This window comes from Vipera ursinii, assembly GCF_947247035.1.
Source record: "Vipera ursinii genome assembly, chromosome: W".
Classification (NCBI taxonomy): Eukaryota; Metazoa; Chordata; class Lepidosauria; order Squamata; family Viperidae; genus Vipera; species Vipera ursinii.
Window position 1 is genome coordinate 23,320,240 of NC_139522.1, and position 27,179 is coordinate 23,347,418.

Here is a 27,179-nt window from a genome sequence, read left to right on the forward strand (position 1 = left end):
TTGTTAAAATGAATGTTCTGCCAAAGTTTCTCTTTTTGTTTCAAATGATACCTATATTGAAAAAGGATGCCAACCTTGATCAATGGCAGAAGGGTATTAATAAATTTATTTGGGCGGGGAAAAAACCAAGAGTTAAATTTAAGATTTTACAAGATGCTAGGGAAAGAGGGGGGCTCAAGGCACCGAATTTGAAATTGTATTATGATGCGGTTGCCTTGTCGTGGGTTAGTGATTGGCTTAATTTAACTAATAAGAGAATACTTCATCTTGAGGGATGGGATTTGGTATATGGATGGCATGCATATTTGCTTTACGATAAGAAGGTGGACAGGGCTTTTAAATCCAATATTCTTAGAAGTGGTTTATTGCGTGTCTGGAAAAAGTATTATTATAAGTTAAATTATAAAATACCGATTTGGGGAATTCCTGGACGTATCTATGGGAGTGAGTATGGATAGGGTTTCTTATAAGGAATTACTTAGATTGCAAGGGAATGATTGGCAACTTAAATCATTAGATGAGTTAAGACAAGAAAACATAAGTTACTCTTGGTTTCAATATACTCAATTGAAAGCTAGGTGGAAGTTAGATCAAAAGGTTGGCATCACAATTATAGATCAAAATTTAGTAAGACAAATTAGAGATTTAACTTGTGCACATATAAAGAGGATATATAATGTGGTAGTTTAGAAGCTACCTATTTTCACATGTGGTGGACTTGTAGAAATATAAAAGCTTTTTGGATCAAAATTTGGTGGAACATTCAAAAGATTTTTAAGAGAAAGATAAAGTTTTCTCCGCAATTGTTTTTATTGGGTATTGTTGTAGATTGTGATGTTAAAGAAACTAATTTTATGTTGAATATGATAACAGCAGCACGGTTACTGGTGGGACAATATTGGAAGAAGGATAGTTTGCCTACTATAGAAGAATGGGTGTTTAAAGTTTCGAATCTTGCAGAAATGTCTAAGATTTCTGCTTATTTGAAAGATCATTCACAGGAAAGATATATTTCAGTTTGGAGGAGATGGATAGTTTATATTGAGAACAAATATGGGACTAAAAAGTTCCATTTAGCTTATGAGTAGATTTTAGTGGGTTATTGTTATTGGTACTTTGTTTGTAGTTATGTTAAATGGGAGTTAAAGCACATTATGAATTTGGTTAATTGTATATGCATAATTTTTATTTAGAATATGATTACTATAACTATAATCCTGTATTTAGCTCTGGGAAGTGGGGGGGGAAAGTGGGCGGGTTTGGGGTGGGGGGATTTGGGGATATATTGTAAAACTTTGTTTTTGTAAAACTCTTTAATAAAAAAAAATAGTGGACCTGCAGACTAAAGCTAGGGATGGTGTAGAGTAGGAACCCATGAAAGAGGGGTAAGATAGATAGATAGATAGATAGATAGATAGATAGATAGATAGATAGAGAGATAGAGAGATAGAGAGATAGAGAGATAGAGAGATAGAGAGATAGAGAGATAGAGAGATAGAGAGATAGAGAGATAGAGAGATAGAGAGATATACAGTATGTCATCAAGGGTGACTGAAGGAAAAAGGTATAGTGGATATGCAGTTGTTGAAGGAGTAAAAGAAAGGCTCAACAGAGACTCCACTTCCTCAGGGTCTTGCGGAAGAACAGGGTAGAACAACGGCTAATGACCTGAAGGAGTGTCCTCTTGTACTGTATTGTGGTTTGGTATGCTGGTCTGACAGCCGCGGATAGGAAAGTATTACAGAGGGTGGTGAGCACAGCAGCAGACTTTGTGGGCTGTCCCCTGACACCACTGGATGACATCGCCAGGGCTCGCTGCCTTGGAAGTGTGAGGAAAATTCTCAGGGACGACTCACACCCTGGTCGGTATCTCTTTACTCTCCTACCATCGGGTAGGAGATATAGGAGTATAGCCAGCCGTACCAACAGGCTGAAGAACAGCTTTTATCCATGGGCTGTTAGGCTCTTGAACGGGAAATAATTTTATAAACTTTATGTATGATTGACTTGCGAGGCCAGTGTGTTGTGCAATTAGCTGACATGGTGTAATAAGATGGAGGGTTTGTTGTCACTGTGAGTTGGGGGTGGGGGCACGAAGGGACGCTCAGCCAATCTCAATGTATACATGGTTGTACTTTGACAATAAAGGTTCATTCATAAAGGAGTTTGCCTTCAAATTGGTCAGCACAAGTGTGTGAGTTATGAGCATTACAGAGGGTATTGGAACTCTATAAAGGACAGACTGTAAACATATATACAGATTCTAAATATTGTTTTGCCCTGGTACATACCTTTGGGAGAATATGGAAAGAGAGGGGATTGATAACTAGCAAGGGAAAGGTGCTTACCCATGAAAAACTAGCAGATGTTATGGAAAAGGTAAACTGGCCCCTTAAACTGGCTGTCATACATGTAAAAGGACACTAGAGGGCGCTGTTGCCTGAAATAAGAGGGAATCGCTTGGCTGATGAGGAAGCTAAACGGGCAGCAAGAGAAGAAAAACTGTACCTTAATACCTGTGTTGGAAGATCCCAAAGAAGAACAGGTCTTCACCCAGAGAGAATTAGAAATAATTCAAGAACTGGGATCTAGCTATGACAAACTGGGTAAACAATGGAAATTACCAGATGGGAGGGCCTGATTATCCTAAGGTACTGCAAGAATGGTGATCCAAAAATTACATGAGGGGAGTCATTGGGGAACTAAAGCACTGGTAGAAACGTACTTGAAATCCTATGCTACCCTTGGAATTTATGGGTTAGCCCAAAGGGCCACAGAGGGATGTTTAATATGTAAAAAGGTTAAAAAAATAGAGGGTTAAGTCCCCCAAAGGAGGGAGACCAATAGCTATTAGACCCTTTCAGTATGTGCAGATAGATTTTACTGAAATGCCTAAGATAGGGAGGTTGAAATATCTACTAGTGTTGGCAGATAATTTGACTGGGTGGGTAGAAGCAGTTCCTACCACCTCTGCCACAGCTAATGCATTGGCCAAAGTTATTTTTGAACAAATACTTCCAAGATATGGTATTGTGGAAGCATTTGACAGTGATAGAGGAACCCAATTCACTGCAAAGGTGCTACAAATAATAATGGAGTCTTTGGGGATTAGGTGGGAACACCACACAACCTGGCATCCTTCTAGCTCTGGAAGGGCAGAGAAGGCAAACCAAACTTTGAAAAATCAGTTAAAGAAATTAATATTGGAAACCAGGATGCCCTGGACTAAAGTATTACCATTGGCCCTATTTAGGATTAGAAATAACCAAGGGCCAATGCAGGATTATCACCTTATGAATTGATGTTTAGATTGCCATTGCCAAAGATAGAAGGTGGGGGCATTCTACCTGAAACACCTGATCTGTTTATTAAAAGATGTGTGGAACAAGTATTGGGGTCTCTGTCTTCTCTTCGACAGGAAGGCTTGGTGGCACAAACAGCTCCTTTGGGATAGCCCAAAGGGGCACAGAGGGACGTTTGATATGTAAAAGGGTTAATAAAGGGTTAAGCCTCCCAAAGGAGGGAGATCAATAGCTATATGTAGAACAATTACTGGGATCTCTGTCTTCTCTTTGACAGGAAGGCTTGGTGGTGCAAACAGCTCCTTTGGAATTTCCAGTCCATAAGATCCAGCCGGGACAGTGGATGCTGATTCGTAAATGGAAGGAGGAACCTCTACAACCAAGCTGGGAAGGTCCTTACCTAGTGTTACTAACCACTGAATCTGCTGTCCGAACGGCTGAATAGGGTTGGACTCACTACACACGAGCAAAGGTGGTGACTGGGCCTGAAAGAGGTTGGATGGTTGTTCCAGGACAAGGACTGAAAACCACATTTAAAAGGACTTGAATGGGTAGTGGACCAGAACCCCTATTTTGAACATCTCTATTAGAATTCCAGCTGACCCCAGATGAAGAACAAAGATGTTGGTGGTGACTCATGAGAGAAGTAAATAACAATAATAACAATAACAATAATAACAATAACAATAAAGTTGGAAGGGACCTTGGAGGTCATCTAGTCCAACCCCCTGCTCAAGCAGGAAACTTTATACCAAAAAGTGGTTTGTTACAAATAAAACCAATAACTGAGACAGAATCACACCATTAGAAACTGAAAAAGCAGATTTGCAAACTGTAAGAATTAGGTGGTAGATGTGTGACCTTTGTAATTGCTAATGTGATTGCTGTTGTTGTTATTGTAACTGTGGATCAATTTATGGGTGTAAGATACTGTGTAATAAACATGAGGGGGTGGATTCTAATTCTAATATTCCTGAAGACAACACATCAGAACAGCCTGGGAAATGAAGGTAAAATTTGTTTGTGGAATTTGCAGAACAAGTGCATAAGGTGTTCAATTTGAGCCTTGGTGGAGCAGTGGGCTAATGCCTCCTTAAGTAACACCAGCTGCCTGCAATTAGTGCAGGTTCGCATCCCACCAGGCTCAAGGTTGACTCAGCCTTCCATCCTTCCGAGGTAGGTAAAATGAGGACCCAGATTGTAGGGGGCAATAAGCTGACTTTGTAATAATGACGCTTGGGGGGGGCGAAAGCCCTAATAAGCAGGCATACTGTATACATAGAATGAAGGCTATTGCTAAGCACATTGATTTGTGCTTAGATTGTAAGCCGCCCTGAGTCTTCAGAGAACGGCGGGATATAAATGGTATTAAAAAACAAAACAAAACAAAACCAAATGTTGGGTGTGTGGCAGGCCTTTGATAGCTCAATGGCCTATTAGAGCAGTGCCTTTGAGCCCACATTTTCTTCTCCCTGACTCTGATGATTACACTAGCAATTGGACTGATACTAACCAACATATGTGGGAGTTAAGTAATGTTCCAACTGTCTTCTATTGTTTAAATAGAAGTAAAGGACTTCAAATGTTGGGGAGAAGTGAATGTATCTGGACTCAAACATATGACAAGATTCCACTTACAAGAGGCCCTGTAAACTGTACTCAGCTTAAAACAACATACACTAAAAAACAATGTTCTTATGCAGCAAATAAGTTAAGACTGGGATGCTTATGCAGAAAGCAGAATAAGGAAGGGATAGTAAAACAGTTAACAGAATGGATCTGGGGTTGGCGACATATAAATGGAATATGGCGGTTATTATTAGGGAGAGTCTTTGTCCGCGAGTGGCCACTATCCCTCAGATAGGCTGGTGTGAGTCTCTCCTTTTGAAGTTGGGTCTTAGAGTTCAGTTGGGCCTATTGATTACGTACCTGTCTCCCAGCTGTGTGTCATCGGCCCTGCCCAAGCTCCTCGACGTCTTGCCCGGGTTGGCAATTGAGTTCCCCAGACTTATAGTTCTGGGGGATTTCAATCTGCCTTCCACGGGTGAGGTGTCTAAGTTGGCTCGGGAGTTCATAGCTTCCATGACAGCCATGGACCTGACTCAAGTAATTCAAGACCCGACCCATAATGGAGGGCACACACCCAACCTGGTTTTTATCTCTGGACAGTGGATTAATGATCTGGGTAGGGGGGATTTAACCATCCAACCCCTGTCATGGTCCGATCATTTTCTTCTCCGGCTAGACTTTCAGTACGCCACCCCCCACCACTGGGAGGCGGAACCGACCAGGTGGTTCCACCCCAGGCGCCTGATGGACCCTGAGAGGTTGCAGACGGAGCTTGGGACATTTCCTGCTTCCCTTGCACATGACTCTGCTGAGGCCCTAGTAGAAGCCTGGGAGAGGGTGGCTGCTGGGGCCTTGGATCGAGTTGTGCCTTTGCGGCCTCTGACCCGGCGCAGATCCCGGGTGGCCTCCTGGTTCACTGAGGGTCTCCGAGAGATGAAGTGCCAGAAAAGATGCCTAGAGAGCTGTTGGAGGTCCAGCAGATCCGAATCTGACTGAATACAGCTAAGAACTTATCTTAAGTCTTACCTAGTGGCGATGGAAGCAGCAAAGCATGTTTACTTTTCCGCTCTCATTGCGTCCACAGATAACCGCCCAGCCGCCCTGTTTAGAGTGACCCGCTCACTGCTCAACCAGCGACCAAGGGATGACCCCTTGCAGGGTAGGGCTGAGGAATTTGTACAGTATCTGCAGGACAAAATCGCTCAGATCCAGACTGGTTTGGACCTGTATCTGAAGACACAAATTCACAGTTCCATTCAAATATCTGAGAATTCTCTTCACACCCATCCAATGCAACTGTGTTGATGCGGCAGTAAAGCGACTTAAGATGCTTACTGCACAAGCTATGTCTGCTCTGGACCACTGTGACAGATATAACAGGCTTCCTATTGCTGACTGATATATCTCCTGATCACAGGCTTGATGTGTTGTGAAAAATCTATGCTCATAGGTGTTGGAGCAGAATGACAATCCTTCATGTTCTATCTCTCCAACAGTTGTTCAATTTTCCTTCTTTGAGAACGTAGCCACCTTTCTCAGTGTTTTGTATCTCTACACCAAGATAGTTTTGTATTTCACCCAGACTTTTCAACTCAAACATTTTCTCCAATTGATTTGCAAATTCCTTGACCTGTGCTAGATCCTGCGCAATGAAGCAAAGTGTCAATGCTGCAAACATTGACATGTTTTTGCACTGAGAATATAAGGCAGCCTTTTGCTTTAACTGTTTGGCTTTGAATCACTAAAGCACGGGAGGAATTCAACCCGGATGTTTTGAGAAGATAAGGAATAGCACGCTTCAGAAGGGAAGTGAAACTTTGTGTGTTAAACTAATTGGTGAATGTGATTCATGACGTGTAATTAAGGGAGGGAATTCTGTATGATATGATGTGTTAAGGGGAGGAGAATTCATATTCTGGCATCCATCCATGAGTGCCGATGCTTCGTTCTCATTATTATAGACTTTTTTAGAATAAACAATCATGCAATGTTCTTTGATCTGTCTTGTTAGTCAGAACCATGACATCATGCCAGAATCACTTTTCTTTCAAACAACTTGCCGCTGTCTCTAGCCTTGAGAGAAGCTGGCAAAGATTCAGGGGAGAATCTTCATCATGGGAAAAGAGAATCGGCTTGGAGACAGTGACCTGGCAGCTGCTGAAAGCTCAGAGGAGGAATTAACAGACAGCATGCTGTGGGAAGATGAGTTTTGCAGGACTCCCAATTGGGGGGCAGAACCCAAGCAGTTAGAAAAGCCTACCTGGTTGTCAGGCTGGAACCACTCCAGCAGAGGCTCCAGATGCCTCAAGACTGCCCTGCCAGAGTCTTCAAAAGCAGAATGGTGGAGAGCTACCAGACCATCTACCATGGAGAATTTGGGTGAGTGGAAAACCCTGTCTGCAGACCAGACAGCCTAGCAGCCCCAGGAGTCCCCTGCCAGGCCCTCCAGACCCACAGAGACAGAGAACCCCAGCCTGGGGTCTCTGCAGCAATGGGAGGTTGGGGCACCCCTGAAAGTGAAAGGCCAACAACCTCTGAACTTGCCACAGCTAATAGAGGCCTTGCAACAGCTTGGGGTGGTGCAGAAGCCTGGAGAGCAGAAGCTGCAGGGAGGACAACCACAGCAAGGGTGGCAGCAGCAGGGCCCGAACGTGCAGCCCCTGGGCATACAGCAGTACCAATGGAGGCCCCAGCAACCAATGATGTCCCCACCCTTCAGAGCAACCTTCGATGGGGACCCAGAGAAACTGATTTTTTTCCTCAACCAAGTACGCTCTCATTTCAATTGCTGGGCCTGTTTCTATCCAGACCCAGGTGCTATGGTCGATGTGATTGCGTCTAGCCTAGAGGGAGAAGCATCTGAATGGTTAAACAATTTATATAATGAGCAAGCCCCTGAATTGGAGGACCCCCACCTCTTCCTCCTAGGGCTGAGAGAAAGATTTGAGGACCCATCCGTAGCCTTCAAAGCAGAAGAACAAATCCACAAGATAAAACAATAATAATAATAATAATCCTGATGACCCTGGGGCAAAGAAAATAAAACAAGAACTCCTCACTGATCAATGGTTCAAAGACAATCAAACATCCCTAACATGCAGGGATGGTTTGGCATACAAGGGGGGAAATTCTATCTACCTGAAGTCCTCGGTCTCAATGCTCTCAAACACAGCCATGATGTAAAACAGGATGGACACTTTGGATATTTAAAAACTCTACACCTCATCCACCGGCAATTTTGGTGGCCGGGGCTAAAACAAAATGTAGAAAACTATGTCAGGAGTTGTACCGTATGTGCCACCATGAAAAGAATTCCAGGGAAAACCCCTGGGTTACTGCAGTCGGTGGCAGACCCTTCTCAACCATGGGAAGAAATAGCTATGGACTTTATTGTAGACCTACCCAAAAGTAGAGGAAATACTGTCATCTGGACTGTGATAGACCTGTTTTTGAAGCAGGTTCATTTTATCGCCTGTAAAGGACTCCCATCTGCCCAAAAACTGACTAAATTGTTCCTGAAACATATCTACTGACTGCATGGTGCCCCTAAGCAAATAATTTCAGATAGAGGAGTACAGTTCACAGCAAAAGTTTGGAAGAATTTCCTTAAATTAATTGGATCATCTCAAGGCTTATCATCTGCTTTTCATCCAGCTACCAATGGGGCTGCAGAATCCACTAACAAAATGGTGGAGCAATATCTCAGATGCTATGTTTCCTACAAACAGACAAACTGGACTGACCTCCTCCCTTTTGCTGAGATGGCCTACAATAATTCTGTTCACAGCAGCACTGGCTACACACCTTTCAGAGTAGCCACAAGAAAAGAGTTTAGCCCAATACCTGACTACCCTCAGGTGTCCTCCGCTTTCCAGACACTTGATCAATGGGTGAGGGGGTGGGAAGAGGTTTGGAGAAACATGAAAACGGCATTAAAAAGACTTATGAGACTTATAAAAACAGGCTGATAAAAAGAGGGCTCGCCAAAGAACATTCCAAGTTGGGGAAAAGGTTTATCTGTCAACTAAATATTTATGCCTCAAATTACCCAGCAAGAAATTAGAACCAAAATTCTTGGGGCCTTTCCCTATCATAAGGATCATCAACCCCATCACAGTAGAATTAAAACTCCCTAGGCTTTGAGGGAAAGTTTACCCTGTCTTCCATTGCAGCCTGCTGAAACCTTTTCGTGGCTCCACCTTAGGACCTCCCCCTAAGAAGGCATCCAGACCCCTCATAGTAGCGGGTGAGACCCATTATGAAGTGAAACGTATTCTTGACTCTAGAATTTTTAAGCAAAAATTGCAGTACCTAGTACAATGGAAGGGATACCCATTGTCTGAAGCTACTTGGGTGAAATCTAGCAAGGTGAAGGCTGACTGACTCATCAAAAAGTTTCATGAAAAAAACCCCAACAAACCAAGAGATAATCCCTGACATATGCTTTTGTTTACATTACAGGATTTATCCTTTTTTGTAAGGGGAGCCGGATGTCAATGCTGCAAACAATGACATGTTTTTGCACTGACAATATAAGAGGCAGCCTTTTGCTTTAACTGTTTGGCTTTGAATCACTAAAGCACGGGAGGAATTCAACCCGGATGTTTTGAGAAGATAAGGAATAGCACGCTTCAGAAGGGAAGTGAAACTTTGTGTGTTAAACTAATTGGTGAATGTGATTCATGACGTGTAATTAAGGGAGGGAATTCTGTATGATATGATGTTTTAAGGGGAGGAGAATTCAGATTATGGTATCCATCCATGAGTGCTGATGCTTCGTTCTTATTATTATAGACTTTTTTAGAATAAACAATCATGTATTGTTCTTTAATCTGTCTTGTTAGTCGGAACCATGATACAAAGATCATCCACAAATGCTAATAATTGGCAATCCCCACCGTGGAACCTTGCAGTCTATATTCAAACATCAGCCTTACAACTCTTGAACCCAAGACCCTTCAATGCCACATCTAAACAGATATTCCAGTTTCTGGCTGATTGCTTAAGCCCATAAATGGCTTTGTTCAGTTTATACACAGTGCCAGTCTTTTTACTTTCATACCCTGGTGCTTGAACCATGTAAATTTCTTCCTCCAACTCTGCATTGAGGAATGCTGTGGTTATATCAAAGTGCCAAATGTTATGCCCATGTGCCGTTGCCAATGCTAGTGCCAACCTTATAGTTTCACTTTTTACCATTGGTGTGAATACTTAGATCATAGTGCACATTTTTCTTCTGCGAAAACCCCCTGTGCCACTAATCTTGCCTTATATTGGACTTCATTGTTGGGTAACACTTTCTTTTTGTATACCCATTTACATCCTACAGCATTGTAACCTTGTGGCAAAGTCATAGAGGTGAACACTTTATGTTCATCCATGGACTTCATTTCTTTGTCCGTGGCCTCTTTCCACTTCACTTGCTGCACTTTGGGTAGTGCCAATACTTCCTGATAGTTTCATGACTCATACCACACATTATACACCTTTACCTTCCCAGCAGAATACCTGTCAGGTGGAATCCCCTTGTTCCTTTGCTCTGACCTGCGTGGCATTGACTCCTCTTGACTGTCAACCCTTTCCTACTTCACATCAGAATCACCATCTTCTTCTGACTCCTTTTCTTGTCCTTTTTCAGCTTCTCCTCCCTGAACACTGACACTGTCACTGAGTCACCATTACTAAGTGGATCATCCCCAGAATTGGCATCAGTTCTGCCCCAATTCTGCTCTGCAAAACCAGCAGATCTGGAAATTATTATACTTCTGCTCCCATTACTAAAGCAATAGCTCTTTGAGCCAGGCTCATAGCCCATATAGGTGAAACTCGAAAAATTAGAATATCGTGCAAAAGTTCATTTATTTCAGTAATGCAACTTAAAAGGGGAAACTAATATATGAGATAGACTCATTACATGCAAAGCAAGATAGTTCAAGCCGTGATTTGTCATAATTGTGATGGTTATGGCGTACAGCTCATGAAAACCCCAAATCCACAATCTCAGAAAATTAGAATATTACATGCAATCAATAAAACAAGGAGTGTACATAGAACAATATCAGACCTCTGAAAAGTATAAGCATGCATATGTACTCAGTACTTGGTTTGGGCTCCTTCTGCAGCAATTACTGCCTCAATGCGGCGTGGCATGGAAGCTATCAGCCTGTGGCACTGCTGAGGTGTTATGGAAAACCAGGATACTTCAATAGTGGCCTTTAGCTCTTCTGCATGGTTCGGTCTCATGTCTCTCATCTTTCTCTTGGCAATGCCCCATAGATTCTCTATGGGGTTCAGGTCAGGCGAGTTTGCTGGCCAATCAAGCACAGTAATCCCATGGTCATTGAACCAGGTTTTGGTGCTTTTGGCAGTGTGGGCAGGTGCCAAGTCCTGCTGGAAAATGAAGTCAGCATCCCCATAAAGCTCGTCTGCGGAAGGAAGCATGAAGTGCTCCAAAATCTCCTGGTAGATGGCTGCGTTGACCCTGGACTTAATGAAGCACAGTGGACCAACACCAGCAGATGACATGGCTCCCCAAATCAACACAGACTGTGGAAACTTCACACTGGACTTCAAGCATCTTGCAGTGTGTGCCTCTCCATTCTTCCTCCAGACTCTGGGTCCTTGGTTTCCAAATGAGATGCAAAAGTTGCTCTCATCAGAAAAGAGGACTTTGGACCACTGAGCAACAGACCAGGTCTGTTTTTCTTTAGCCCAGGTAAGGCGCTTCTGACGTTTGTTGTTCAGGAGCGGCTTGACAAGAGGAATATGACATTTGAAGCCCATGTCCAGGATCCGTCTGTGTGTGGTGGCTCTTGATGCACTGACTCCAGCCTCAGTCCACTCCTTGTGAAAGTCCCCAACTCTTTTGAATGGCCTTTTCCTGACAATCCTCTCCAGGCTGCGGTCATCCCTGCTGCTTGTGCAACTTTTTCTTCCACACTTTTCCCTTCCACATAACTTTCTATTAATGTGCTTTTTTACAGCACTTGGGGAACATCCAACTTCTTTTGCAATTACCTTTTGAGGCTTTCCCTCCTTATGGAGGGTGTCAATGATGGTTTTCTGCACAACTGTCAGGTCAGCAGTCTTCCCCATGATTGTGATTCCTACTGAACCAGACTGAGAGACCATTTAAAGGCTCAGGAACGCTTTGCAGGTGTTATGGCTTAATTAGCTGATTAGAGTGGGATACTTTGAGCCTAGAATATTGCACCTTTTCACAATATTCTAATTTTCTGAGATTGTGGATTTGGGGTTTTCATGAGCTGTAAGCCATAATCATCACAATTATGACAAATCACGGCTTGAACTATCTTGCTTTGCATGTAATGAGTCTATCTCATATCTTAGTTTCCCCTTTTAAGTTGCATTACTGAAATAAATGAACTTTTGCATGATATTCTAATTTTTTGAGTTTCACCTGTAAACCTGAGCTTTCTTGCCTTTGGTTGCCCTTTTTTCCTAATTGCCTTTGGAATATGCACCCATGCATTTCTTCCAAACACCCTTAAATGTCCTAGAGATGGCTTTCTCCCATATAGCACAGCATATGGAGTATCATTTATAGAGGAACTCCACAGCCTATTGACCAAATAATTAGCAGTCAACATGGCTTCGCCCCAATATGACCTGCTCAGACCAGAATCCTCCAGCAGTGAGTCTTTCATGGTCTGCAAGACTCCATTCTGCCTTTCAGCCATGCCATTCTCAGCTGCTGTGTATGGATTTGTGCGTCTGTCTTATTCCTAGCTGTCCCAACCACTGTAGAAAACTTGCTGACATGAATTCTGAACCCGTCAGTTTGCAGCTGGCATACCTGTTGCCTATATCTTCTTTCTGCGAAGCTCACCCATTGCTTGAACTTCTGCAGCACCTGTGTTTTGCTTTTCAGCAAATAGCAGAACCCAAATCTGCTATGGTCATCTACAACAGGGCTTTTCAACCGGTGGTACCCATACCACTTGTATTACATTAACAAGTGGCAGGTGGTATGCAGCCCTGCCTATCCAAGTTTAGTGGGGGAGGGAAAGAGCCAGCGCAGGCAAGGACTTACTGTGAGAGAGTCCTCTGGAGCTGCAGAGTGGCTGGGGCAAGGCAAAGGCCCCAGTCTCACTTCTGGCTCACCCTCCCACATGAGAAAGGAGGAGTGGGGGTGGAGACAGGAGAGGCTATAAAAGGAGGCAGTTTGGGCAGGAGAGGGAGAGAGAGAGAAGAAAAAGCAGCAGCCTTGGGTGGAGGCAGAGTCAGCTCTAGAAGGCACTAAAGGGAAAAGAGGAGGAGGAGGGGGGGGAGAGGAGAGGAGATCAAGCAGGCCCACCATGAGCCAATCTACAACTGCTGTGGCAGCCACCTGTGCTGGCAGCAGCAAGCAGGCAAGAAATGCAGTGGGGGAGGGGTTGCCCTCCAAGAAAATGAAGAAAGGCAGCATCAGCTGGAGGTGAGACACAAAGGGAGGGAGATGAAGAGTGGAAGGATTCTTATGTGCTTTTGTGACTTTGAGGTTCTGGGATTTGTGCAATGTGGGCTTTGTGTTCTTAAGGAGTGTTTGGCAATTTCTATTTGGCTGATGGCGGATGTTAGCTTCTATTGCTCTGCTATTGTTAGCTGTAAGTTTTGCTGCAAGGGATTTTGAAGTATTTTTCTCCTGAATGGATTTTGTCTGTAGCATTCCTTTACTTATGAATGGAGCCATTTGGGGAGGCTGCCTTAGCCTGCAGCCAGTACTTTAGTTTTTCTTCAAGTGCTGTGCTCCTTAACTTTCCTTTCTAGCCAGTAGCTAATTCTTAAAGGAGAATGTACCTTTTTAAGCTAGTTCACTCAGCAGCTTGTCTTTTCTGTCTCTGGAGGCTTTTCCTTGTTTGATGAATATATGGAAGAGAGAAAATAGAAGGGGGGGTGTTCAAATTCTTCCTTCAGAAGGAGGTGGGCATGAGAGGGAGGCAATGAAGGAAGGGAGGGAAGTCCCGCCTTAGCACTTGGCCACCAGCAGCCCTGCCATTGACTTTGCTTGTCAAAAGGTTGCAAAAGAGGATTACATGACCCTGGAACATTGTGACCATCATAAATATGAACCAGTTTCCAAGCATCCAAATATAAATCACATGACCCTGGGCATGCTGTAATGGTCATAAGTGTGAAAAATGGTCATAAGTCATTTCAGTGCAAATGCAACTTTGAACAGGGGGTGGTTTTTGGTCAAGTTTTTGACACCTTGCTAGGTGGTACTCGAATATTGCCATATCCTAAAAGTGGTACAATCAGTGAAAAGGTTGAAAAGCCCTGATCTACAATGATCTACCTGGCTCCTCCCAAGCTGGCTTGCATTGGTCCTACTAAATCTGCATGTACCAGCTCTAGAACCCTTGTTGTCTGCCTTGTACTCTTCTTGCTTACTGGGAACACCTTGGATTTTGATGATTTACATACTGCACTGTCTAAGTATGCCTTTCACCAGTGGTCTTCAAACTTGGCCCTTTTATGACTTGTGGATTTCAACTCCCAGAATTCCTCAGCCAGCATGCCTGGCTGAGGAATTCTGGGAGTTGAAGTCCACAAGTCATAAAAGGGACAAGTTTGAAGACCCCTGCCTTACACCCTTTCAAGGTTAATCCCTCTGCAAACTCTGGCATCCTTTGCAACACTCTGAAGCTGGCATGGCCAAGCTTTCTGTGCAAGAGATGAATGCATGAATCATGTTGTGCCACATTACCAAATGTTTGGGCACATTGAACCTTTTGTGCCTGCAACACATAAAGATTATCCTGTTTTATGCCCTGTGCACATACATTCCCATTTCTTTTTATGAGACATTTCCCATTTACAAATGTGGTCTCAAACCCTTGTTTGTCAAGACTGGAGACACTCAGTAAATTATGCTCCAGGTCAGGCACACATAATACATTATTAAACCTTTCCTTCAGACATGGAATCAGCACACTGCCTTTCCCCATGACTTTTGCCTTCTGGCCATTTGCTAAGGCCACTGCATCTCCTCCAGTTGAATCCAATCTGGAAAACAATTTAGAATTATTAACAATTGTTTGACTAGCCCCACTGTCTATTAACCATTTGTCTCTGCTATTACAATAGCTAACTTTTGCAACAGCAGCTTGTCCATTTGCTGCTGTTCTTCCTTGTAAACAGTGTTTCTTGAAATGAGTTTCAGCCCTACAGATAAAACATTTCTTTTTTTCCTGTTCTTTCTTCTTGGTAATTTTCTGCTGAGATCTAATCTGATCTCTGCAGACAGTTGGTATGCTACTTTGCTCTCTCTGCTCCTTGGAACCCCACCTCAGGAATTTCTCCTCGTGGATTCTTCTAAAATGACTTTTCTGTTCTTCTGAATTCAAACAGGCCTTAAGCATTTCCATACTTAATTCCTGTTCTGGCCTGCATTCAAAAACAGCTGAAATGATGGCCCACGTTTCATCAATACTATTTAGTACCAACAACACCATCTGAGATTCAGGAATCTGCATTCCTTGCTGTTCTAATTCAACAAACAGTTTCTGCATGTGGAACAAATGCTCTTCTACACTCTCATGTGGCAGCAGCTGGGCTCTGTACATTTGCCTCGATAATTGCACTATATTGCATACTGAAGCACTCACATGCACACTTTTCAGCTTCAACCAAACTTCTTTTGCAGTTTTAAAGTCAGCTACATTTAAGAATAGTTCATCTTCCACACTTACTGTAAGATGATGTAAGCCAGTGCCTTATCATGCCTCCATTGATATGCAGCTGCTAATTGCCCCTGGGGTGGATTAATCACAATATCCCAGAGCTCCTTAGCCTTCAGGAAGCATTCCATATTTGCAGCCCAAATAAGATAATTCTTTTGTTCTAATGGAGGCAGAGAGCTCTCCTTTGTGCAAGGGCTGGCTGGGATCTGGGCCCATAACCTTTTAGAATTTTACAGCTTTCCAGTGCAAAAATAAGCCCAAAAAATAAGCACACATTCAAAATGAGCAGGAGGCATAGTTTAGAAAAATGTTATCTATAAAGTATATATAAACATGATACATGCAGTTTCATTCAGCTATGGGGAACATCAACAACTCTTTACTTGGAGATCAGAAAAAACAAAGAGAAGACTAAGACACGCCCAGACCTAGGCTGCATCACATGCCTCACACAGCCAATACTGTGTCTTAATCAAAAACAGTTCTCATTGGCTGGTTTCTTGCTATGGCTATTCCAGTCCATAAAATTCTTACACAGTGACAGAATTGGAAGGGTGTATGGTACACAGATATAATAATAAAAAAATTACAACCAGTAACCTGGAATTGGTGTGAAGGGATGTTATTATGCTTAAGGTTGATATTAATAGTGATACTTTGTAATTATCAACATCTATATATATCTTTGTTTATGTGCAAGCAGCTTTGTAGGTGTTTTATATTGGGAAATTAGTTATATGAAAGCAAATGTTTCGTGCTTTAAGTATAGGGGTTTGCTTACATGAAAAGAGCATGATAAGGGGAGGGGGGAAAGGAGTTATGGTGGAGCTGTGTATGAGTCATCACCTAGGAATTATTTTTCTGTACCTTTTGGTTCCTAGTACCAAGACCAGATCTCTTTGTTCTGGAAAGGTGTAAAAGGTGGAAGACATCTTTCCTGGTTGTTGCTGTGAGATGGTCTCACGAGGTCGATGGATCGTTAAGGTGCTTCCAAGTGAAAGGCACAACACAGAGATGCAATCATATGAAAGCTTTATTTAACGATAAAGTAAATAGAAAGAGTTTCCTGGCATGGAGGCTTCCATGCCTGGATTGTAAGCTAGCAGAAGAGAGAACAAAAGAGAGAGCAAGCAAGCATAGCTAGACTAGACTAGATGAAGAGCAGCCCCTTGAGCAGAGGTATTTATGGGGGGTCTCAGCCCCTCCCTAACCATAAAACTCTCTCGCCAATGGGGCTGCAGGGGCCGGGGACCCCTGACCCACCAGTGGGAGCAAAGAAGCCTCTTTGCTCCCATCTGATGAACTTTTTGGGGAACTGCCATAGCTGGCACAAAACATCTAACAATTCCCCTTCTTGCCAGCCAATAACAGGGACCAGTGAATGTGTGTGAGGGGGCGAGCAGGTGTCATAGACATGCATAAAAACATTCAGAAGACCAAACACAAACGCTTACACAGAAGGTTGTGCCGGTCAATGGGAACAGGTTTGGTGAACAGATCAGCTATCTGGTCAGTTGTGTTACAATGCTCAACATGTATAAAACCCTCTTTGGCAAGCTGCCTGGAATTTTTATAGCGTATGTCTATGTGGCGGGACCTAGAGCCCACTGCATATGCCCCCGAGATTGCAATTGCGGCTGTATTATCCTCTTGAATTTGGATGGGCAGAGGAGGAGATGCCCAGATGCTCGTTATCAGAGCATTGAACCAAATCAAATCATTGGCCGTGTCTGACAGGCTGGCATATTCAGCCTCGGCCGTGGAGCAAGAAACAAATTTTTGCTGCCTAACATGCCAATGGATAGGACAGCCATTTAGCAATATGAGGAAACCAGAGGTGCTCCGTCTACTCTTGGTGTCGCCAGCCCAGTCTGCGTCTGAGTAAGCAGAGAGCTGGGCCGTCTTCCCCTTCTCTGGTTCCAGCACAAGGAGAGCATCGGTCGTGCCCCTGAGGTACCTAAGTACCCTTTTAACAGCAGTCCAATGGAATTCCTTTGGGTGTTCCACATGCCTGGACAGTAGATTCACAGCTAAAGCTATGTCAGGCCTGCTCCAATTGCTGATATATAGCAAGGAGCCGATCACAGATCTGTAAAGCGTATTATCTGTGAACTCAGGACTGTCCTTGTGAGTGTGATTGTAATAGTCACTTTGTATCGGCTACGCGTTGGGTTAGATTCTGTCATTTTGCATTTGGCCAATAACTCCTCTATCTTTTCTTTCTGAGATAGGGCGAACCCCCCTTTAGTGGCCAAGATGTGCACACCCAAGTACTTGTCAACCCGCCCCAAAGACTTCAGGGTAAACTTTTCCTCTAGGGCCTTGGCAAATTCATCACACCCTTCCTTGTCAGGCCCTACATATAGTAGGTCGTCCACATAAACTAACACCCGTTCTGTGGTACCCTTGGAGTTGCGTGTGAAAACACATTCATCTGCATGGGATGCACTGAAACCAACTCGTTCTAAACTTTTTCTAAGGCAGTCATACCATACTTTCCCTGACTGCTTGAGGCCATATAACCCTTTGTGGAGCAACCATGTATTTCCCCCTTCCTGCTGGTAGCCAGGAGGGGCCCTCACGTAGATCTGCCGGTCCAAGTTGGCATGGAGGTAAGCCGTCTGAATGTCGAATTGGAAGACTTCCTCCCCCAGAGTGGATGAAGTTACGAGGGCGGCTTTGACGCTCTCTGCCCGGACGGTTGGAGAGTAGGTCTCCCCGTAGTCCTCCATGTAGCGCTGAGCGAACCCCTGAGCTACCAAACGGGCCTTATACAGGTAGAGGCCATTGGCAAGTGGTTTGGCCTTGTAAACCCACCTTGTGCCAATGACTTTCCTCTCCTTTGGTGTTTGCTGGGGGGTGAAGACCTTGAGTTTCCTTAGGCTCTGCATCTCCTTCTCCATCGCGAGCTGCCATTTCTCCTGTTCTTCGATGGGCAGCTCCTGGATGTCAGAGAAGGATTTTGGGGGGACCACAACGCTGTTGACAGACTTCTGATGCCCAATGTCGATTCTCTTTGGCGGGATCCCTTTGTTGGACCGCTTTGACCTCCTTACCTTCTGCCACTCACCGCCCTTTTCTTCCGCGGGTCTCTGAGGCGTCGCTGGGGGACTGGACGGCACATCCTCCCCATCTGATCCAGGTAGGATGACATCTTCGTCTTGTTCCTCACTTTCGTCGGTGGCAGGGTAGGTGGTCATCTGAGGTGATGTCATGGTCGGTGTGTCCTTGCTGGGTCGGTTGATATATGGGCTCAGATCATTTGAGTGGATCTGGGTCCAATTGGAGTCCTCTTCGAAGGAGGCAGATTGGGAAGTCACAGTCCTACCCCCTTCTCCCAGGAAACGGTAGGCCTTGGAGCCAGGAGCATAGCCCAAGAACCTCAGTCTCTGGGAGACAGATCTCCCCTTCTTCCGCAGCTGCTTGGGGATGTGCACCCAAGCGTAGGAGCCAAACACACGCAAGTGTCCCACACTTGGTTTCCTACCGTGGACCAGGAAATATGGGGTCTGGTTCGCAACACTGCTCCAGGTGCAGTTTAAGGTGTAATTGGTGTATTTCACCGCCTCTGCCCAGTATGATTCTGCGACCCCAGCGTCCGCAATCAGACTACGCACCATAGTTTGCAGGATTCCATTTCTTTTCTCTGCTACGCCATTTTGAGCAGGGGTGAATGGCGCAGTAAGAAAATGGCGGATGCCCTTACGCTTTACCCATTCTTGGAATTTTCGGGACATGAACTCAGCCCCGCGGTCGCTCTGCAGTTGTGCGATCTTGGTCTTATACTGGGTCTCTACAAAGTTGTACAGTGATTTTATAGCGTCAAAGGCTTCGGATTTTTCTGTGAGCGTATACACATGGCCGTACCGTGAAATATCGTCAACAGCAGTGAGAAAATACTGACTTTTCCCTAGGGATGGTGTGAAAGGCCCAACCAAATCAACATGTACTAGTTGGTACGGGTATTGGGTCTTACGCAGTGACGCCTTAGGGATGGGGGCAGCCTTCCTCTTTGCCCTCTTACAGATGGCACAGTCCAGGAACACCTCACAATCCTTGAGCTGGACTCCCTCAGCAAACGCTCCCATCTTTTTAACCACAGGGAAGCTCGCATCACCTAATCTTCGGTGTAAGAGATGGGCACACTTATCGTGGAGCGGCTTCCCCACTGACACCCTCTTGGCTCTGGTTGCCTTGAGCGGTGCTGTAGGTGCTTGCTGAGGTTCGGGTTTCTTGTCCACACTGCCCTTGGAAAGCCGTGGGGCTGGCTGAGATGGCTTGGGTGCAACCGCTTCGGCCTTGCGCTCCTTAAACAGCCTTGGAGCTGGCTGTGGGGCCCCTTCTGAGGTGGCTGGGTTCTCAGGGAAGAAGTATGGCAAACCATTTATGATGGCAATACTTCCAATGACCCTCTGGTTCCGGGTGACATGACCTCCCCCTTTGCGAAATAAAACTTCCACCTTGTCATCGTCACATAATTTGATAATGCTTAATAGGTTGTTGGCAATGGAGGGAGCATGCAATACCCCTTCAACTTTTCCCAGCCCGGGTACAGAAACAATGCCCTCCCCAACAACCAAAGCCTTATCACCATTGGCCACCTTGACAGATGAGTTAATTTTCTTTAACCTTTTAAACCCTTGTTTCATATTGGTAATGTGAGATGAAGCTCCAGAGTCCAGTAACCATAAGTCAGTGGGGCTATCAGCTTTTGTGGTGGGGGTGAGAGCACAAGTACACATAAAATTGCCCTTGGCACTACCTTTGCCCCCACCACACCCCCTTCCTTGCCCCTTGCCCCTTCCTTGATTGGGACCACGTTTGGGGCCTTGTTGTTGATGGGGCAGTCCTTCTTGAGGTGCCCCTCAGAGCCACAGATGAAACACTTAAGTAGAGCATTAACCTGCTCTGAGCTGTGGTGCCTCCTGCTGGTTCGCTGGGTGGTAACTCTGGCGTATTCTCCTGCATCTCTTCGTCTCTTATCTTCCTCAATGAGTCTCCCTGTGAGGTAGGACAGAGTCATGGCTTCCTTCGTTGTCCCCTCCAGTGAAACAATGAAGCTGCTCCAACTTCTGTCCAGGGAAGCCAGAATGACAGCGACCATGTTCGCATCAGTTACAGGGTAGTCTCTGGACATCAGTTCTGCCCTGAGTGTCTTCAATTTTCCCAGGTGTTCAGGCATGCTAGCCCCAAACTTCAGTCTGGTGGTGTAAAACTCAGTTGTGAGTCTGGTGATCGAACCAATGGTGTCGCTGTTGAATAAATTGTATAATAACCGCCAAAGTTCACCAGCTGTGAGTCCATCTGGAATGCTGGAGTACAAGTTAGTATCCAGTGAACTCAGTAGAGTGGTATATGCTTTCCTATGATACCACTCTTCTTGGGGTCCCCAGGGAAGAGGTGGGGGATCCAGAACCATCTCTAGAGTCCCTTGCTCTAATAGATATACCTGCACTTCTTTATTCCATCTGCTGAAACTTTCCTCCCCAAGTTGTAGTTTTTCAAAATTATTTGAGAAAGCAGGGGCAGATAGAGGGGAATCTTTCATAGCTCTATATACATTGTTATAGATCTGTGAACTTTCCATTGATGTGAATGGAAGAGGGATCCCTCTGCTGGTAGGTGGTGGTATTTTTCTCTGATTTTTGGATGGCTCCGACTGAGCATGCTCGGAGTTGGGGGCCCATGAGGCAGAGGGAGCACTTCCTGCTTCTGTACTAGGCCCAGCCCTGGGTCTGTAGGCTGGAATTTGGGGGGGCCGCAAAAGCTCCGAAGATTTCTCCTGAAGCCCCCCCGGCACTGGAATACTCACCGGGGGGCGAAGATCGCAGGATGGAGGCTGGATGGCACATGGATTGCTCGGATTGTCTGGATTGCCCTGAGAAGCCCATCGCTGGTCCTGAAGAACCTGGGGGTGGTTGAAGACGGCTCTGGAGGGGGGGGCCTCTTCTGGAGCCCCCCCGAAGACCATCTGGCAAGCAGGGCGTCTTGAAAGGTAGGCTGGGGGCCCCGGGGGTTCACTGGGGGTCCTCTTGGGTTGCAGGACATAGTTGGGAGGCTCCAGGCTGGACCCCTCCCAGCAGTTAGGCCCTTGGGAGAGGGTTGGAGGCCTTGGGTGGCGAGGGAGGCTGTCTACCCCCGATGTCGAGGCTGCAGTCGTTTTGGCCTCCAGAGCTGCAACCAGGGTCCGTATAGTTGCTCCAATCTCTGCTGAAGTAGGCTCGGCTGGGCAGGCTTTGGGGGCATCACAGGCCTTGAGGCTTTCCGGTGGGGAAGACCAGGGGGTTTCCATGCCGCTTTCGCTGGATGCTCCCGATTGCTGGGCCTCCAGGCTTGGTTGAGGCCTATCTTTATCAGACCATGTGGGTGTCCTGGGGGCCGCCATCTTGCTTCCGGTTGCCCCAGGAAGCTGTAGGTCACAGTTTGGCGGGAAATTTCACGCCAAAAGCTCTGGGGTCCCGGGGTCACTCAGGGTGGCCAGCGTCATGTTAGGGGGCCTCGTGGGCATTGGGGAAGGACTCACCCGGTGTCCAGAGGCCTCCTGCGCTGGCATTCCCCGTGGAGAGGCTTGTGGCATCCTTTGTGTTGCAAGGAACTTTAGAAGCAGCTCCTTGCGTTCCTGGTCAGTCATTTGGTCCACGCGGTGCCTGTCTTGGGCCTGGGCCATTTCCGCTGCGTCTGGGTAGTCTTGGGTGGACTGCAAGCCTTCCATGCTTCCCTCTGTGGCTTGCAGCTGTAGGGAGGCATGCGAAGGGGTCCCTGGCGCTCCGCTGGGTCCTCTGGGGGAATAGAGGTCATCTGTGCTCTCACCTGGAGCGGAGCTTGTGTCAGGGGCTGGAGGCAGGGCTGCTGTCTTTGATTGAAGACTCCTTGTCACAATCGGAGACCTCCTGCCATCCATTTTAAATGAGTTCTTGCTGGAACCTTTAGACATCTTGCAGTAGCCACTGGCTTGGAAGCGTTGCCTTAAACCATCCTCTGCTACCAACTTGTGAGATGGTCTCACGAGGTCGATGGATCGTTAAGGTGCTTCCAAGTGAAAGGCATAACGCAGAGCTGCAATCATATGAAAGCTTTCTTTAATGATAAAGTAAATAGAAAGAGTTTCCTGGCATGGAGGCCTCCATGCCTGGATTGTAAGCTAGCAGAAGAGAGAACAAAAGAGAGAGCAAGCAAGCATAGCTAGACTAGACTAGACGAAGAGCAGCCCCTTGAGCAGAGGTATTTATGGGGGGTCTCAGCCCCTCCCTAACCATAAAACTCTCTCGCCAATGGGGCTGCAGGGGCCGGGGACCCCTGACCCACCAGTGGGAGCAAAGAAGCCTCTTTGCTCCCATCTGATGAACTTTTTGGGGAACTGCCATAGCTGGCACAAAACATCTAACAGTTGCCTTCATCTCTCTACCAGCCATGAAGGGAGATGTGGCCACCCAACTCTATTTTGATCAAAATAAAAGTTGTTTGCTTGCTGAAACCTCGGCTCAGGAGTTTCTTTGGCTCTTTTAAATTCCTGAGCAACACTGGGGCAATTGTGAGGCTAAGTCTAAAACCTTACATTCTGGCGCCCTAATGTGATGGAGCTACAAAGGCTCTCCCCCCACATCTAGAGACCCCTGTTAGGGTCCCAGCAAGCTTTCAATTCTCAGCAGGATGAAATCGACAGCGACTGAAGCGTGAGTCTTAGAGCGCTCCTAGGTGTTTTGCCTAGAAGACTCCTGTGCTTCATCTTTGTCAGTGGGATCCGTGTCTGAGGAACCTGAACGCCCGAATTCAACGAGTTTTCATGCTTCTTTACTGACGGGAGAAATTACAACAGGCACCTTGGTGAGTAAAAGAGATTTTAAAAAAGCTTTGGTAATCCTGGAATAAGGCAGGAGGTTGATCTCTCTGACTTGTCCTCTAGAGATAAGCATAAAAATAAATGAATACATGAGTAAGAAAAGAGGAAGCCAAGAAACTGTCTTCTAATACAGGATAGAGTGATTTAAGGAAAGTAATTGAATTGGCATGTAATTTTTTGGCAGAGCTTTTGGTAATTTTGAAATAAGCTAGGGGGCTGATCTCCCCGACTAGTCCTCCAAAGGAAAAAATAATTACTAAATTACAAATTAATTAAGTGAAAAGGGAGGAAGCCAAGAAACTATCTTGAAAAAAGAAAAAGAAAAAAAATATGGGGAATCGTTAGAGTAATTTAAAGAAATAAATCAAAATGTACTCCTCTGCAATGTGTTTTGAACAATTGGGAGGTTTTGAAACCTCAAGTGGCTGTTAAGTTTAACCCTGTCAGACAACGTCTGGTGGTGCTTTTTGTTGATGTATAGCAGTAAAAATAATCTTCAAGAAGGCAATGTTGAAAAACTTTGTAAACCTCCGGTTGGCTAGTTTATCTGATAACAACTAAAGCCACGGAAGAAAAGAAAATTCAAAGAACTGAAAGCAAGTTCTTTCTCTCTCTCTTTTTCTTTTAATCTGGCTCTTTGGACTATTCAATTCCCCTTTGTCAGAGGTGAGGAGAGGAGGCTGCTACTTTGCCCCTCCCCCTTCACACCTGCAAAAGACCCCAGGTTCAATATTCCTTTTAGTCTTTCCCCACTGTCTTTTCAAGTTGGTGGGATAAATTGGAAGTAACCATAAATGTTCCCCTCCATTTAATTCAAAGGGGAGGCCTGTTTTGGCCTCAAACCCCAAATTGATGTCTGTGTTTTGTTTTGTTTTATATATATTTGGACATTTAGAACATTAAGTTTGGACTTGGAATGGTGAGAAAAATAAGAGATGGTTAAAGGGCACTATAAAAACCACATTTGATTGGAATCGCCTCATGATTTTTCTCGCTTCTTGCAGGACAAGCCATATGTCTAAATGAATGTTGTTTTACTAGTATTTGTGTATATATGTCTGTCTGTGTTGTTCTGTGTTATTTCCAAGACTTGGAAGAGGGTCAAAACCCTCTCTGATAATACCAAACAAAAAGTCCTTATTTAAAAATATATGGTTTGCCTGGAGAAAGTATGAAATGAAATTTTTGTATGTGAAATTGTTTATATGTTTCACCCTTTATCCCCAAACCTCTAATTTCTGTATCTTGTCTTATATTTCAGTTCAAAACTTCCAAAGTGAAAATGAATAACAGAGGGGACAGAGGGCATCCTTGCCTTGTGCCTTTCCTTATTTCAAAACTCTCAGTACAATCTCTATTCATAATCACTTTGGCTGTTTGTTTATTATATATTGTTTTTACCATATTTATAAAATTCTGTCTAAAGTCCATTATTTGTAATTGATGAATCATAAATTGCCATGAAAGATTATCAAATGCCTTTCGAGCATCTAAAAATATTAATGCCATTTGCTTCCCTGGATGTAGCTCGTAGTATTCCAATACATCTATTATCACTCTTAAATTATTTTTAATTTGTCTCTTTGGTAAAAAGCCATTTTGATCCGAGTGTATAAATTCAACCAAATATTTTTTGAATCTCTCCTCCATTATTGAAGTAAAAATTTTGTAATCCACATTGAGCAATGAAATTGGTCTATAATTCTTAATCTGAGTCAAATCTGAATCATCTTTTGGTATTAAGGTAATATTTGCTTCAATCAACGTCATCGGTATTTTAGCTTCTACTAAAAGTCCATTACAAACATCTTTCAATGGTTCACTTAATATCTCTTGTAAGTACTTATATAACTCTGCCGGAAGTCCATCTGGGCCAGGAGTTTTACCATTTTTTGGTCTCTTTATGGCCTCTCTTATTTCCATCATTGTAACTCCTTCGTCTAACATATTTTTAAATGTCTCTGAAATCTTTGGGAGATTACTTTCTTCCAAGTATTTTACGGTTTTCTCTCTTGAAATCTCCTTTTTGTTAAACAGTTCCTTATAAAATTCTTTAACTATCTTTTTTATTTCTTCATTTTTATATTGTAAATAACCTTTCCCATCAAGTAATGATATATCTTTTTTTTCTGTTTTTTAAGTTTATAAGCTAACCATCTTCCCGGCTTGTTGGCATTTTCAAAAAAAATTTGCTTCGCTCTTTTTATCTGTTCTGCCACTTTTTCTGAATCTAACAGATTTAATTTATGTTTTATTATATCCATATCTCTTATTAATGTCTTTTTTGTGAATTTCTTTGCAGTTCTGCTTCTAACTTTCCAAATTCTTTTTTTACTAATACATATTGCTGTTTTCTCTATTTATTTTTCCTTGCCATATACGATATATTTATACCTCTAAAATATGCTTTGGCTGTATCCCATAGATTTTGTATCGTAGTATCTTCTTTTTTATTTTCTTTAAAGAAGAATTCCATTTCTTTTTTTGTTAATTCTATAAATTCTTTTTCCTTTAATATGGAACAAGTTAAAGTCCATCTTAGCCTTTTTTGTATTCCTTTCCACATCATTTTCAAAGGATTATGATCTGCCCATATGCCTGTTTCTATTTCACATTCATTCTCAAATCGGCAGTCATCCAAATCATATCAATTCTTGACCAAGATTTCTGACTATTTGAGTAAAAAGTATATTGCAATTTTTGTGGATTCACTTCTCTCCAAACATCTTGAATTCCAATTTCCTCCGCCATATCAAAGAATGTCTTAGGTAATCTTCTTCTACCATTTGTCCCTGTTTTGTTACTTTTATAATCAATTTTTCCATCTGTTATTGCGTTGAAATCTCCTAGTAAGCAAACATTTTGATACTCCATTTCTATTATTTTTCTATGTAACATATAAATTACAAGCATTTGCTGATGATTTAGTATTTATTTTGGAAGATCCCTTGGAGATGATTCCAAAATTGTGGGAGAAATTAGAACAATATGGTGAAGTAGCGGGACTAAAAATTAATAAAGAAAAAACTAAGATAATAGTTAAGAATCTTACGGATAAGCAAAAATCCGAATATCAGAAGTGACAGAGGTACAGATAGTGAAAAAGGTAAAATAATTGAGTATATATTTATCAGCAAAGTGCTCAACATTAAAAGAAGATAACTATACAAGGTTATTGAAACAAATAAAGTTGGACCTGGAAAAGTGGAAGAACTTAAAATTGTCATTATTAGGAAGAATAGCTACAGTTAAAATGAATATATTGCCTAAGATTTTATTTCTGTTTCAGACAATTCCGATAAAAATTGGGGGAAATTTTTTTCAAGAGTTGAATTCACTAGTTTTGAAGTTTGTATGGCAAGGAAAGAAAGCTAGAATAAAGATGAAAACCTTGCAAGATACTAAGGAAAATGGAGGTTTTGGTCTACCTGAGTGGGCTTTGTATTATCAAGCATCTGTATTAACATGGGTGAAAGAATGGATAATGCTTAGGAATAAAAGGTTGTTATATTTGGAGGAACATGACTTACAGCTGGGGTGGCACGCTTTTTTGTGGTATGGGAAAAACAAAATCCATGGATATTTTCAAAATCACTGTATTAGAAATGCTTTGATAACAGTATGGGAAAAAATTAAAATGAGAATTTATGTAAAAATTCCAGGGTGGTTATCAACAATTGAAGCTTTTTCACATACAAATTTGTTACATTTTGAAAAAACTTGGACATATAATAAATAAATAAATAAATAAATAAATAAATAAATAAATAAATAAATATAGAG